Source organism: Urocitellus parryii, chromosome 1, assembly GCF_045843805.1.
Source record: "Urocitellus parryii isolate mUroPar1 chromosome 1, mUroPar1.hap1, whole genome shotgun sequence".
Classification (NCBI taxonomy): domain Eukaryota; kingdom Metazoa; phylum Chordata; class Mammalia; order Rodentia; family Sciuridae; genus Urocitellus; species Urocitellus parryii.
This window is the reverse complement of record NC_135531.1, coordinates 155,522,707-155,537,776: the sequence shown is the minus strand read 5'-3', so window position 1 is coordinate 155,537,776 and position 15,070 is coordinate 155,522,707. Positions and strand designations below refer to the sequence as shown.

Below are 15,070 nucleotides of genomic sequence, written 5' to 3'. Positions count from 1 at the left end.
TTTTATGGAATTAACATATATGTTCACAGGGACTGGGAATTGAATTGAGATTCCACCTTTCTCAGTCTTTGCCCTCAGTAATTCCTGGTGGTGTCATCCTCAGGGTCAAGAGAGATTGTTATTCCAGTCCAGGAACACTGGGCTTGTGGAGGGCAGGCACTGTCTTAGAAGCCCAGGTACACATTGTATCATGCTCTATAAAGCTGCCACCTTTTATTTTTGTCAATTAATCTCCAATTTGCTGCATTGTGTGTGTATGTGTGTGTGTGTGTGTTTGTGTGTGTGTGTGTCTGTATATGTGTCATTGTTCATACCCCATTTCATTTAGAAGTTTGGTAGAATGTTCTACTGATGCTCATAAGTGAGTTTCTTCTCACGTGAGCACCCAGCACAGGGCCTCCCCTTCCCCTGCTCCCTGGGACCATGCTTTCTCACAGGAGTGCTCCAGGGGCTTCTCTTTTTCTTTAGTTTTTATTTTCTGCTCAGAAAAATTATGTGGGAAGACATTAGTTAAATCACAGAGACCACCCAGAGAAGAATCTGCATAAATCTATTCAGTGTGATGGTGGCTTCAGCCTCAGTGTCTGCATAGCAGTAGGTCCTCCATCAGTGACAGTTGAGGGGTGACCAAAAGCATTTGCTGAGGGCCCTTTCCTGGCACATGCATTATTGATATAGCTTTGCAGAGATACTGTGCTTGCTTGTTTCTAAACACTGGGGCATGAGCTTATCACTTGATCCCCTGGGTAAGTTGAGAGGCCAAAAATAATGGTGACACTTATAAAATCAAGTAACCTGCATAGTCTCAAGTCACTGCTTAGAAACTTGCTTAGTGGAGATTTGGACAGTCAAGAATGTCTAGGCCATTTTTTAATATATTTGTTGATTGATTATATATCATATTCTGAGAAGTGTCTGTTCAGGTCCTTGGCCCATTTATTGATTGGGTTTTTTGTTTTTTCAGTGCTTAGCTGTTTGAGTTCCTTATATATCCTAGAGTTTAGTGCTCTATCTGATGTGTGAGGGGTAAAAATTTGCTTCCAGGATGTAGGCTCTCGATTCACCTCACAGATCCTTTCTTTTTCTGAGAAAAAACTTTTAGTTTGATTCCATCCCATTTATTGATTCTTGGTTTTAATTCTTGTGCTATAGACGTCTTATTAAGGAAGTTGAGGCCTAATCTCACTTGATGGAGATTAGGGTCTACTTTTTCTTGTATTAATTCCTAGGTCCTTGATCCATTTTTGAGTGAAGTTTTGTGCATGGTGAGAGATAGAGGCTTAATTTTATTTTTTTGCATATGGATTTCCAGTTTTCCTAGCATCATTTGTTGAAGATGCTATCTTTTCTCCAGTGCATATTCTTGGCACCTTTGTTTAATATAAGATAATTGTAATTTTGTGGGTTAATCTCTGTGTCCTCTTTTCTGTACTATTGGTCTACCAGTCTGTTTTGGTGCCAGTACCATGCTGTTTTTTTTTTTTTTTTTTTTACTGTTGTTCTGTAGTATAGTTTAAGGTCTGGTATAGCAATACCACTGGCTTCACTCTTCCTGCTAAAGATTGCTTTAGCTATTCTGGGTCTCTTATACTTCCAGATGAATTTCATGATTGCTTTTTTTCTATTTCTATGAGGAATGCCATTGGGATTTTGATCAGAATTGCATTAAATCTGTATAGTGCTTTTGGTAGAATGGTTATTTTGATAATATTAAGTATGCCTATCCAAGAGCAAGGTAGATCTTTCATCTTTTTTTTTTTTTAAAGAGTAAGAGAGGGGAGAGAGAGAGAAAGAGAGAGAGAGAATTTTTTTTAATATTTATTTCCCAGTTCTCGGCGGACACAACATTTTTGTTGGTATGTGGTGCTGAGAATGGAACCCGGGCTGCACGCATGCCAGACGAGGGCGCTACCACCTGAGCCACACTCCCAGCCCAGATCTTTCATCTTTTAAGGTCTTCTTTGATTTCTTTCCTTAGGGTTCTGTAGTTTTCATTGAATAGATCTTTCACCTCTTTAGCTAAGGTGATTCCCAAGTGTCTTTTTTTTTTTTTGAGGTTATTGTGAATGGGGTAGTTTTCCTCATTTCCTTCTCAGAGGTTTTATCACTGATATACAGAAATGCCTTTGATTTATGGGTGTTTATTTTATATCCTGATACTTTTCTGAATTAATTTACTAGTTCTAGAAGTTTTCTGGTGGAGCCACATTTACTATTCATTTTCACAATGAATCTCATTATTGGCGAAATTATTATGTGTTACTTATAATGAAAATGAATTAGAAAAACTTAAATATCGCAGCATCTTTTTATGAACTTATTTATTACAGTATTTTACTTACATTATTAAGTCTGAGTATGAAAAATTCTAGCAAGAAACATCATTTCAATAATGGTTTCAAGATGGTCTAATCCTTGAAGCTGAAGCATGGCCTCCATCTGGATACCCCTGAGTGGGTGAATGGCAAAACATGTGGAATATGGTCACAAAGAATGGTACTCAGGATGAAAAAATGTTGTCGCTTGAGGCTGGACACAGACTGGTGGAAGGGAGGTCATTGTGTGGGATAAAGTGTACCCAGAAAGCAGACACCACACACTCTAACTCATTTGTGAAAGCTGAAAAGCAGATCTGAGGGAAGAAGAGAATGGGATGGTATCACTAAAGACATGAAAGGCCTGGGAAGGGAGGATAGAAAGAAGTGTCAGGGTGGCCACCCAGCCAGTGAGAAGAGGGGACTGGACCCTGGACCTGCCTTAAAGCAGTGGGAAGCTACTGGAGAGAGTAGGTGGGGCGAGGTCTCACAAGGACTAGAGAAGAGAAGGATTGCATGCCCAACACACAGGAAGACCAAGGTCTAAGGAGGTTGCTCAGCTTTGATCATCACACGTTTGACAGGGGATCACATTAACATGGTGTTCTGTCTAACACATACAGACACTACATCTCAACTAAAAAAATAAAATAAAAATCGACATGAGTCAAAATTAAATTTGAAGTTAAAAGCATGAATATGCTATTTCATTTTCTTAGATCAACATTTTCACTGCAATCTTTATATGCTAAACATTGTGTAGGTAGTTAAATTATAGCTGCATTAATATTAAAAAATAATTTCCAAAAAGTAAAATGAAATTCCAGTCATTTAGGAGAAACTTTTGCAACATGGGAAAAGATGTCAGCATAACCAATCAAAAGATCAAGTGTCTATTTTTTTCATCTGACTCTTCATGAGCAGACTTCAAATAAACATGATAGTCTACATCAAAATCAGTGTTGAGCTGCATGCAAAATCAAAGATTCACATTGGTGTCATGAAATGGATTGCTTGAAAATGAATTAGCATTATGCAATGTGTTATAAATACAATTTATTATAGATTCTTTGGAGGTTATTTTTCAGATTTTTAGACACAGAAGATAGAAAGGAGATTTCTTGGACCATGCAGTATGAGGCCAGCTGCTGGCCAGGATGGCCTCATTGGTGATGCCAATGGGTGCCCACTGGCAGCTGACACTACAAGTAAATGATTAGTCGGGAGGAAGCATAATTTCCTCAACTTTAGTTCTTTCTTTATATTCTTTAAAATATCTAACATCTACATTGATCAATAAAGTTACCCTTGTATACAACTATAATTTTGAAAAATTTCTCCTTGTAAAATATTGGAGATAAAAAGCAGATGCTATATATTAAATTTATCTTCCTAAACTTAAGCAATTCAAACAATATGTTTACTTATGATACAGATCTAAAGACGATGAAGTTCTCCATCTATATTTAACTTTCTTCCTGCACTAGGGATACATGTGACTGATAATAGTGGTTAAAAGATGTCACACCACCCCAAGCTAGAGTAAATAAAATAAAATTTTATTTTAAATGAACTATCAATTTTGCAATTATTATTTTTGGGTGTGTGTTTGCATAGGCGTGTGTGAGTTCTGTATATCAGACAATGACAATGGCAATTTCTCTTCTCCCTATCCTATTGTATGCATGCTCTTGCTCTATCTCATCTGTTTGTCCTAAAGTCTTCCTTGCTAAGTAGAAGTTTCAGGAATATGCTTTTATGCCTATTTCATAACTTCCCACAGATACTTTTGCTTTGCACATTACTGGTTTGAACAGAGGTTGTAGTTCTTCTCCCCTGGCCTGTGGCAGGTGCATGAACTTAAGATTCCTTTCCTCACTCCAGGACTCCTCCTCTGCTGCTCAGCATGCATTTCTTCATGCTGGTTTCCTGTAGTGCTTTGTGGCTCTACAAAGCTCCATTTTAAATTAATTAATATATACCAATTAAAAGGAAGAAATGTATTCACAGATTATGGCAAGAATCTGCTACAAAATCTGGTGTCTGTATTGTGGTTCACCTATAGGGACCTACCAAATGCTTTGAGCGGTGTCACTGAAAGCCACTGTCACTTCAGACATGTCTGGTTCTGCTGGATCCTAGGGCTCAAGTGACTGAGAAGTTTGCATGCCAGCTTGGACTTGCCACAGAGCCCTCTCTTCTTCTCTTTCCCACTGAGAGTCAGAGGCTTCATGGCCACCTGGTCAATGGGCTGAAGTAGCACACCCATGCAACTAGTAGGATGTCTTGAAAATTCAGAGAAGTTCTCTATCCAGGGTGACTCTTTTCAGTTGTAGAAGAGACCAGATATAATGACTTATACTTCACATAACAGGGCAAATCTAATGACCCAGACCATGATATCCTAGCCATTTTCCTGATCTGTGAGACCCCTGAGCTTTTATTGTTTTTATTCAGTTTCTGACACACAAATTATTGCCATCCAGCCAAGAGCAGTTCCTGCTTCTTGTTTGGTGGGTCCAATCAGTATTACACAATCAACCATTGCTAGTCCTGGAGATGATGCAGGTTGTCAAGTCTCTGCTAAAAATCCTGATGTAAGGCTGAAATGTCGATATGTACCTGACAGGACACTGAGGGTGTGTTTTTGGTCTTACCAGGTGAAAGAAGTTTGCTTCCAGTAGCCTGTACTAAATTATACTGGGAAAAAAACAACTGCCCATGTCAGAGAGCCCAAAAAGGTCTCATTATTTTATTTCCCTTGGTGGACAGTCACCCTGGTAGAAGACTGTAGGTCTTTACCAGATGGCTGGCAACACTTAACAGTTTCTGTGCAGCTTTGGCAGGACTTCAATGGCTCTTTCTAACAGAACCCATCTTAAGATTTGCTGGGAGTTAAGATTTGCATCCTGGATCAGGTGAGGAATGTGCTGGAAAGCTGGGACTCTGGGGTTTCATGGATCCATGGAGACTTGTTCCCTCAGTCAGGGCTCACGATTGTGAGTTGGTACTGATGGGCGGATACTGACCCAAGGACAGCAGGAGCCAACCCAAGACAGGGCAGTGTTTCTGAGGTCAGGGTGTGTTGGGTGCATCCTGGAGTGAAGGTGGGCTCATTGACATGGCCTCCTTCTTCCCTGTGAGGCTGCCACCCAGGTGCATGGAGACACAAGATGGATGGTACTTCTGCTGTGGCTGTAAGCTTGGCCACAGGTTTCCTGAAGTGACATGGAAAGTAGAACAGGGGATCCTCTCAGGGAGACTCCCACATCACTGTTCAAGATGGCACTCATTCTTTTTTTTTTGTTTGTTTGCTCATAGTTAGCACCAAAAAGAAGAGAGTCAAACCAAGTCAATGGCTATTAGACAGTAAGCAACTCAGATATGATAGTTTTAAACCTCTTGACAATGACAAATGCTCCCCACAGATAAGAGAGTACAGTTTAGAAGAGGGTACAGAGAAATGTGGACTTTGGGTCCATTTGAAAAGAGCCTTCATCAATTGTGGTTAGCTAGCCTGTCAGTGAGATCCTGACAGTGTGCCCTGTGGACTCCTCCTTCAGACTTAAAACTAAGCAGTCATCCTGGAAATGACTACAGGCTGCCAAAGAGGAGAATTAAATCTGGACTCTGTAAAGGACATTGCAGAGCCAGTGTTCACTGTCATGCAGAGGGAAGCCTTCCCAGGTCCTGGGACACCAGGCAGCCCCTGTCCAGCTGAAGTTGCCGATCACAGTTCCTTGGCTGAGCTGTTTGCTTTGCTGCCTTCCTGTTTAAGACTCAGGATGCATTACGGTATTTTTACCAACTGGAGCTCTTCTTTCCTGTCACTCTTGTCATCTTGTTCTTAATGTTCCTACTTTCTCCATGAAAAAGACACATGTGGTTTGATTTGACTCAGGATCTGCCTAAAACTGTCAAGCCAATGTTGTACTTGTCCTTATTTCTCTTTGAGTGCCACCAAGATCCACTTGTTACTAAGATTTGGTGGTGATTTATTTATGTTCCTAACTGACTCCATTCAAACATGAAACAGCATTTTAGATGAAAATATCCCAAGTGCAAGTGACCATAATTCCATGAGGCCCAGTAAGTAAAAGCCAGAATGGAGTGTGACTGCTGAAATAACATGTGGGCCTTCTGTAGACTTTAGCCACTGTGGGAGGCCATCCTCGCACATGATTTGAGTTAGCTTCCTGGCTGGGTAAGAGGCACTTAGACACAGCTGTCAGAGCTTTCCCGACCCTTCTCCAGGTCCAAGGGCTTGTCCGTGCAGAGACATGTCTGGAAACTGCCCTGAAGACCCAATCATCACCCCTGACCTTAGGATGCTGCCCCCCTTAATCTTCATTGGATGGGTTTTCCCTAGAATTTCCTGTTCCCCAATAAAAGTCCACTACCTGACGTTTTCTCTCTCTCGCTAGCCACTTCAGTAAACCTCGCTACCACATTAGGTGGCTTGAGTCTAGAGCTGGGAGGAGCAGTCCTGGAGCTGGTTTTAAAGGTAATTAGAGTTTTGTCTCTTTAGTTTAAAACTCCCTAGCATTTTCTCACAATCAAACCTTCTTTCATGAAGCCAGCGTGGGTGTCGGGCTAGAAGCACTTCTCCAGATTTTCTCAAAAATGGAGCTTGGAGAGGGACTGTGGATGTCAGTGAACAAAATTCAACTCTTCCATCTGGGAACCTCACAGTAAACTCATTAGTTGGGGTTTTCTGCTTGTCTTTAATTCAGTTTGCTGATCTTTCTACTTGAAGTCTCTCCACCTAAATACCAGCTTTGAGAAGTGAGGCCCATACTGTGCTATTAGACAATTCTAAAGAGGTATTTTACCAAAATAAATTATTTGCATTTCCACAGGGACTGGTATGTGGTCCCAGCCACTGAGCAAATGTTGCGTCCTGCTCCTAGGCCAGGCAGGGGTAGTTCCCAGGGATTGCTTCTTAGATTCACATCAACCCTTAAAACATCTAGGACAGATACTGGCCTTGCATATTCCACTTTCATCATAAGAGATGTGACTAAGGTAGGATAAAAGCTCAATTCCAGTTGAAAAATCAACAATTTGACTTTTGAAAGGAATTCTGCACCCCATCTTTTATCCTAAATCCTATACAATTCTAAGTTTAAATAAGGCTTGCTAAATTGGGGAAAAGTGCTACTGATGCTCCAAACACAATAAAATATTCACCCTGATGAATAGACTGAGCTGTACACATGTTAGTTTGACAGAGCAAATCTGGACATGATGCTGGATTCCTATGATGGAAGAACATCCTGTCTTACTGGGAATCTTATGTCCTACAGAAGTCTGTGGACTTTCATGCCATTGCATTGGAACCAGTAATCAAAGTAGGAGCAATTTTACTCATAGGAAATCCACTTTTGTTTGTACATTAGAAAGGAACATTTCTATATTTGACTCGAGGATGATTGGCTGCTGGACCAGGTGGAAATGCACCACAGACTCTGATTCTACTTCTCTGGTTAAGTTGGTGTGTATCTTTGATTTTTTAAATGTTGAACAACTATGTTTGCATCCATAAAATTACAAAAATTAGAAGAACATCTAAAACTTTGAATTGATCTTGATGTAAATATCGATCTGCACAGATAATTCAGTGAACACTGGGGCATATTTGAATTGGTCACTTCCATCTCTGGGTTGCATATTCTACAATCCAGCTTTGCATCACCAGATGCACTAATAAATTGTGGGGTCCTGTAAATTCTTACTGAGAAAGCAGAATCAAGGGGCTGGGGCTGGGGCTCAGTGGTAGAGCACTCGCCTAGCATGAGTGAGGCCCTGGGTTCGATCCTCAGTGCCACGTATAAATAAAGGTATTGGGTGCAACTACAACTAAAATACATATAAATATTTAAAGAAAGAAATAGATAAAGAAAGCAGAATCAAAAAACCAGAGTAACTTGAGCATTTTCTCAGGAAACTCATTTGATCCAGTAAGTCGGGGCCCATTGTGAGCTCATCAGCTGTCAGTCTGCTCCTAGGAACTGGCTCATAAAGCCATGCTGCTGAGACTTGCCCCTTGAACCCAAGAGTCCAAACTCAGTACCTATGCCTCTGTCACCCCAGTCTGAGCCTTCACATGGCCAATTTCACCAAGTCACAATGACATTACTTATCATTCTGTTTTGAATCATTTAACAGTAGACTACACTAGTAACTTCTTCCATATCCATGTCTGAAAAGGTGATATTGTCTCTTGATGCAGATAATTTAATAAATAACAAGAGAAGAACCACATTAAATAGATTAAAACAATCCCTTATTTTATATGCGAAAGAAATATCTTAATAATTAGCTGCTGCTATTATCTATTTTTAACTCATGTTCTCTATTTTTCTGTCCTTGGGAAGTTATCTTCATGGCTTTGCATAATTTGAAATCCAATATGGGATTCCATATAGTCTTTGTACCAATATTTAGTTATTCGCATCTCCTTTGCAACCAGCTTATTTGGTATAAAACATTTTAAAATACAAGTTAAATATCCAATGACTTTCACCAAGATGGACGTCTCTCAATAGGACTGGTTTTATGCTATTTATTTTTTTCTAAATTTATGCATTAAAGTTAAACTTAATTGTCACCTCAACTCATGTAAGATTTTGAATGCCACTCATTAGGATTCAGTAGGTTATAGTTGTAAAGGTGGAGGTCACAGAAGTCATCTGTGGTGCTCTGAAGGGCCTTCTGCTCTAGCAGGGATCATTGGAGCAGGGAGACCCAATGGTCAGACACAGTGGATGGAGCCTGTGTTCTGGTTGGATCCTGTTACAGCAGCTCAAGGCTTCCTTCTGATTGTCTGGGGTGCTCATGGGTTCCTACTACAAGTATTCCCTTGTCTGCAAACTTTAAGAGATGCTGTTATTCATTATTCACATATATTTAGATTTTTGTATTTTCCTAGTTAATACATATATTTATAATTTTGTCCACTATTTTCTTATTAATGAACTGGTGAAAAAATTGTTCTCAGAATTTGGAGTTTGATGCATTGCCTGCAATATATATGGACTCTTTTTTTCATATTTTGTTATATTAAAATTTCTAGATCCATTGACAGTGAGTATATGTCAGTTGCAATTAATAACTAGCAAAACACATTCCAGTTTGGCCACTAAAATATTTTAAAAGACATAAACTCTGTGAGAGGATGAATGACTGCAAAAAGGCATTAGAGGACATGTACAGATACAGGCTTACATTACATACTTACAGAAAGTTGATAGTTGACATAGGGGAGACACTTAGCTCAGATAATTAGTATCTATCATTTCATTTTTATAAGACAAGACAAATGTCTTAAATATTACAGAATTAAGTTACATGGGGGAGACAACAATCTTAATGCTCACCTACAACTTAGCCCTAAGGTTTGGTCCCCATCTCTGGGTCCATCATGGACATAAAAAAGACTGGCATCCAACACGGCCTAGGAAGGCAATGTGGCTTCCCCAGGGGATGGATTTGACTGTCAGGACACAGGGGTTGGTAACCATGGCCCTCTGTTTACTTCATGGACAAGGATTTTCCTCTTTTTCTATGTTCTAGAAGGAGAGAAATGTTACTATGATTCCCTCTACACTTTTGGTTATAACTTCTTTAGGATTTGATTTTTGTGTTATTTCCAATGTATTTACATTCACACAATTGTGTATCATAGATCTTCCATATTTATTTCACACATCACTAAATGAAATCACTAAATATGATCAAATGATTTCAGGATGTTCTCATGATTGATTTGTAAGGTTTGCATCTGTGACTTTACTTGATAAAAATACTACAAACTATTTGATGAATCATAAACATATATAATCTCAAATGATTATAGCAAACAACTTGAATTATACTCATTTATAAAAGATGCATTTTAAAACTTTATACGTTTTACGAAGAATAAATAGAAATGATGGTGTAAATTAAAACAAAAATTATTTTGTAAGTTGAAATACCAAGGACCCAATAAGGTGACATTAGAGTAAGCAGTATAAATTCTGAAGCACAGCTATGAAGAGCATGATCTCTAATCAAGAACCCCAAATAGGGAAATTAGAATAATACTGAAAAGCATCTTTATTATTTCCTTGAGAACAACTGTCTTTGCATTACTCTCCTCACAGCTTCCTTTACCTGTTTGTTCCTGAGACTGTAGATAAGAGGATTCAGGAAGGGAGGAACCATGGTGTAAAAGGCAGAGAGAACCATGTTCTGGAGGGTGTCAGAGGTTGATGAGGACCTCAGGTACACACCTGCACCAGAACTAAGGAAGATAGACACCACGAGGATGTGAGGGGTGCAGGTGGAGAAGGCCTTCCCTGATTCGGGAAATTTCAGCACAGCAGAAAATATGCGAATGTATGACATTGCAATAAGAGTAAAGCAACCACCACCAATTGCCACAGCAGAGACAAAAAGAAGGACCATGTTGCTGGTGGTGTCAGAGCAGGACAGCCTCATCAGAGAGGGGACATCACAGAAGAACTGGTGGACCACGTTTGACTGACAGAAGGACAGCCTGAATGTGTTTCCAGTGTGCACACCTGCATACAGCAGACCACTGACTAGGGTGGCCAGGGTCATGTGGACACAAATCTGAGGATTCATGATGAATGGGTATTGGAGGGGCTGGCAGATGGCCACATAGCGGTCCTAGGCCATGATGGTGAGAAACAGAAGTTCAACACATGCACAAAAAAGGACCAAGAAGATCTGGGTTGCACAGCCAGCCACTGAAATGGCTCTGTTGCCAGTGAGAGAGTTGACACAGGCATTGGGAACAGTGATGGAAATGTAGCACATATCCAAAATGGACAGGTTCCTGAGGAAGAAGTACATGGGTGTGTGCAGGTTCTGGTCAGCAGTGGTGACAGTGACGATGAGAAGATTCCCTAACAAGGTACCCAGGTAGGTCATTGAGAATATTGTGAAATAGAGGAAACTCATATTCCAGCCATCAGGAGAGCCCAGGAGGAGAAATTCAGTTACCATGGTGGCATTGGCCATTTACTGGATATTCAGGTTGACTGGGATGATAAAGAGATAAAAGTGGAAAGAAAACAGATTCAATGCAATTACTTTATATATTCATATGCACCATTTTTTCTTGTATTTTGTGGTTAGATTCCCTGCAAAGGAAGGTCACTCTTGCTTTTCTGATATGTTTACTCATTTCTGAGCAGAGTGCACCTCCCAGTTCAGGTGTGGAGGTCTGCAGCCCAGGGTCTGGGTGTGACCTGTAGGGCTTGTGTTCAGTTCCTCCTCATCAGGCCTCCCCTGACCTCCTGATACTCCATGCAGAGCATGTGACAATGTTTTTTTTTTTTTAATTTTTTTAATGATCAGTAATATAGTTACCTACATTCTCTTCCATGAATACAATTTCAACATTATTTTGCCATTTTTCCACACTAAATAATTCAAAGTATGATTAATAATTCCAATTGTAATTAATTTTCTAATATTTTTCATATAGGAAACTCTTCATAATGTAGGAGTATTTATCTCCATGAACACGAAAAAATTTTACTCATGAGGAAAGAATCTCAAGTATTCAAAGTTTCCCATTCCAGGGCTGCAGGACCAGTGTTGTGGTAAACTGAGGTGATCTGACTGCATCTGGACTCTCCTGCAGTCCCCTAGTCTCCCTGCTGCTCCCCATGATGGGGTGGTGCTGTATGCAGGCCACACAATCTCAGATAGGTATCTGGTCCTGTTCCCACTGGGGCTCTCTTTTTCTCTCCAACACATCAGTGTGAGGTGTTTAAAGCTCCAGATTCCAGCCCAGCTGACATTCTCCTAAACTTTTATTTTTTACCTTAATGTGTTTTTACTCTGTGTTCAGCTCTATGAAGTTGAAGATTTCTTTGTCTACATAATAATTTGTCATTTTCTTGTTGACACCTTCCATTTTAATCGTTTGCTCCAAATGTCATGATTATACAAAGTGATCCTGGCTGTATACCCTAGAAGGAAGATTTTGCTCATATTTATAGCACTTATGAAGCAGCTCAGACTGATTCAATCCCAAATCACTAAAATCATCGTTTCTTCAGCACTCTGAAAACCTGGGTCAACCTCAGCACCTTGCCAGGTTAACCACACTCATCCTTAGAAAAGCGATTTTCCTCATGAGTTTGTCTGGCCTTTACTTACATTTTTTGTGTCCTCCATGGACTGGGGTTTGTGCCCTGACACAGGTAGGTTGGTGTTAATTTCACAGTTAATTTCAAGGACCCCTACACAGTCTAACTTCAATCTCTTGCTTGCCTTATTCCCCATTTCTCCGTGACACAAACTTGAATCTCACACCTCAGTGACCCCCTTGTTCACAACATGCCCTAGAACTTGCTGACAGAGGCCCTGTGACATAATGATTCCATTTTCCTCATTACTACGTACTGAGCTTTAAAGGAGGCTCAAATGCAACTTTTCCTCAGAAACCCTCTTGTAGCTTCTAATTATTCTTCTATTTCTCTGTAGTGTTAGAAATCAACATGTTATTCTACCTTTCAGTAAATCAGTATGATTTATCCCTGGAAATGCTGTTGCAAATTCCTTGAATTTTGATCATGTATTGCTTCAAGTTTTTATTCTCATAGTAGCAAGTGCATGACATCATGCATAGTAGTTACTAAAAAATGCAATATAGCATAACCGACTAACTGATAACATGAACTAAGTTTTTATTTGACTTATTTACAATCGAGTAACTCCTAAATTGGTGAAGCCCTTTCTTCACATCTGTAAGAAATACAGTGTTCCTTCTTTTGAAATAACTCACACTTGCCTTTGGGCATAACATGAGATCTTTTCAAATTAGGTAATCTTTCCATAAATATTTACTAATGATTCATAACATGGCAAAATCGGCTCTGGATACTGGTTTTAGTAAAAGAGGTAAATTATCATCTTTAAAACATAATTTAAGTATTGTGAAGGAAAAGTAAAATGGTACATATGTAAAAAGTCAAATAAACATGAAAAAATTTGAAAGGTATATATGATGAGACTAATCAGGTTTCTTTATGGAAATCTTCCAGGTTTTTCACCTTCTATCCTGGATTCTGGGATCTTCAGGAGTTTTTGTTGATCATCCCAGAACATCTTGTCACATACAGATGGAACATAAACTTGGGTTTAAATCTAGAAGTTGCATAGAGCTATAGAGACATTTTCTTTTTAAAAAAAAAATTTTAAATTTTCTGTGTGTGTGGTGCTGAGTGTTGAACCCAGAGTCTGGTGCATGCGAGGCCAGTACTCCATCAACTGTGATATGTCCCTAGTGCTCTTTCTTTATTATGGTTTTTAACACTAAACCACCTCCTGCTTTTCTTTCTCCAATAGAACTTAGAAAATTCTCCACAACTAGTTTGAATTATAGGAACTTACTTCATGTCCTCTTTTCCTTGTGTGATTTTGGTATAGTTTGATAAATTCATCTCAATTCAACTTTCTTTTTTCATATTCCAGTCAATATTGGGAAACTTCCAACTATGGAGAACTGATGCAAAGTCAGGTATAAATACAATAAAATAAATGTACAAAGCACCACCTGTTTTTTACAAAGGGCCTGAGACAATTTCAGTAGATTCTAAATATATGGTGATTTTTGAAGCTGGATTTTTTTTTTTTAAATATGGCTTAGATTGCATAGGTTGAATTTAAAATTTTATATGGTTCAGTATGACATCCTCATTTTAAGGGGCAAAAATACCCATAGAAGATTCCCTCTTAAAGACAATAAGATGAAGGTATGAATAACAGAAAGGGTTGGTAGAAGTGAGAGTCAGGACAATGTGTGTGAGGAGAACTAGCATGTTTTAACTCCAGGAACATGAAGAGGGACTGCCCAGGTGCTTTCTCTGCACGTGAAAAGCCAGGACTTTTTATTTTTTGTATTTCTCTTGATAGTGTTTCAAATAATTAAATATATGATAAATAGATCATTTCAAAACTGCTAAAAATTTTTGGTTTGAAAGATTCAATAATTAATTATTTCTAAATTACATTTTCCTTATTGGGAAATTGATTAGTATCTTTGATAAACCATTGAGGAATGCTGAGGTACATATAATCCTAAAATTGAAATATACTTCCAAATGTTGAACAACTTGAAATTTATATTGATACCACTAGACACACACATCCTATAGTCATACTTAATATATACTCAGTAAAAAATGTTAAGAATACAATTGAAAATTTGGGCACAGTGAAACATACTTGTAATCCAGCAGCTCAGGAGGCTGAGACAGACTCAAAGCTAGCCTCCCAACTTGTCAAGACTATGTCTCAGAATAAATAATCAAAAGGGCTGGGATGTGGCTCAGTGGTTAAGCACCCCTGGGTTCAATCCCTGAAACCCCAAAACAAAAAGTAACAAAATGAATAAGTGAAAAAATGTATTGTGATCAAAAGAAAGGGTTGAGATTAATTTTCAAACTATTCCAATGAAAATTGTGTTCTACATTAATATATTATTTCCAACAGTTATTTACATATATGCATGTTTATCAGTTGTATGAAAACATTCCTATCTACCTAACTATCCTATACCATATTTTGCATTTTGTGCTTGTTGTCTTAATTTGAATGTGTTTATTTTTCTTTGGAATTTTACAAGTATGCTATAAGGAATAGTAATCTGAAGAAGAGAATTTTAAACTATCCAGAATCAGCGTGAAGAATTTTCACACACTATTCTTGCATACACTGTGCAGACCTCCTGA

General features: G+C 38.8%; 1 pseudogene; it reads right to left on the bottom strand.

The window, feature by feature from the left end:
- Positions 1–10,418: 10,418 nt before the first annotated feature.
- LOC144255757 (olfactory receptor 14C36-like) lies at positions 10,419–11,345 on the bottom strand (annotated as a pseudogene).
- Between the last annotated feature and the right edge of the window lie 3,725 nt (positions 11,346–15,070).